This window comes from Priapulus caudatus, unplaced genomic scaffold (assembly GCF_000485595.1).
Source record: "Priapulus caudatus unplaced genomic scaffold, Priapulus_caudatus-5.0.1 Scaffold1013, whole genome shotgun sequence".
NCBI classification, from domain to species: domain Eukaryota; kingdom Metazoa; phylum Priapulida; class Priapulimorpha; order Priapulimorphida; family Priapulidae; genus Priapulus; species Priapulus caudatus.
Window position 1 is genome coordinate 6,223 of NW_014578074.1, and position 1,716 is coordinate 7,938.

A 1,716-nucleotide genomic window follows, 5' to 3' on the forward strand; every position below is an offset into this window, starting at 1 on the left:
TCAAGTAACTGTGAAAAATAGAAGAGACGATTTTGAATGGTCGAGTGGCATCGAATGCAAGGCACGTAATAAAAGTGCAAAACCTAAACTCAATCACCATGCTGCTCTATTCACAAGCTCATGCCCATCCCCTGTGTATACGCAATACGTTTCTGTTTACGTTCGTCGAACGGTGAGTTTACGTTTCAGCTGACCTCAGGGTTAAACACTACAATGTCTCGCCTTTTCATACGTAAGCCGAGCCGGCTCGAGGAAAGGTCGAAGGGAAATCGCACGCATATCGCGTCGTTACGCCATCTATCGCCCGCCACTACACTAATGTACACTCATGTACAGTGATGTGAAAAAATACTAAAAGTGTGTTTTTACAGGAAACCAAGCGCGCCGAGTCGCCAAAAATCTTATACGAGCATTTCAAGCAATTGTCAAGCTACATGGGTAGTCAAATCCGTCGTCCAATCGCTAGAACTGCTCAACTCAGCGAGCTTGCTGCTTGCCTTATATATGTAAACCCGTTGAAGGTGATGGAATGGTGGCAGCGTATCCGTATTAGAGGCCGCCCGCCTTATATATGTAAACCCGTTGAAGGTGATGGAATGGTGGCAGCGTATCCGTATTAGAGGCCGCCCCTGGCGGCGTTGGCGCGCTTCGCGCGAATAATCCGGCTGCAAGAATGTCTAGGGGGTTCGGGGGCGTGTATTTTTACCGTACGCCTAATTAATGGGTAAAATCGCCACCACACCATAGACGGTGTTTGGAGTTCTTGTATATATAAGATAGCCGAGTCGGTGTACAGTAGTCACAGACTCACAGGTTAACTGTGCATTGTCAGGTTAACTTGTGTACTGTCTGCAGTGCATGCGTCAGATGTCCTGGTCTTACGGCAATTCTTGAGGATCGATTCCGGCGCTGTCAAACCATTATTGTGGTGGAATTTTCCAAACGGGGCGGAGGTAATTTAAACGGGGCGCAACGATTCAAACGGGGGGGAGATTTTCCAAACGGGGCGGGCGCGCCCCGTTTGCGCAACGTGGGGAGAACCCTGGTCTGTAGTCTGTAGAGTGAAGTGAGTGGAGTTGGTGTAATTGTAAACAGGCTCTCCGTATGTTACACGTCGTAGGAGTTAAGCGAGAAGGGAACTTAATTGTGGCTAGTGTAAACTTAGCTCTAGTAGTAGTACTGTAGCCCGCGTACATTGACTGCCGCAGGGTTAGGGTAGGGCCCTGCGGCAGTCAATGTACGCGGGCTATAGTACTAGACTCTAGAGCTAGTGTAAACTGTAATGCTGTGCATAATACTAATTAGATACAATATTAAATAATGTAATGTAACCCAACAAGAGTAGGGTTGTATAATGTAAGTTATGTAACCCAACTCGTTGGGTTGTACATAGCTCTAGTACTATAGCCCGCTTACATTAACTGCTGCTGGTTAAGCTGCCAGCGGCCAGCTGCCAGTGGCAGTTAATGTAAGCGGGCTATAGTACTAGAGCTATAGGTTGTACAATAATGTAACCCAACCAGTAACGCTGAGAGGGTCTATATGTCTCTCGGGGTACTGCCGGAACGTACCCTGGCACTATCTAATACGCAGTGGCTACGGGTACGGTAGCCGTCGATCGTTGATGCCCCTTTTTGGCGTTATGGTTAGGGTTAGGTTTAGGTTTAGGGTTATGGTTAGGGTTAGGGTTCTAGCTCATCTAAACTCTCAAATCGT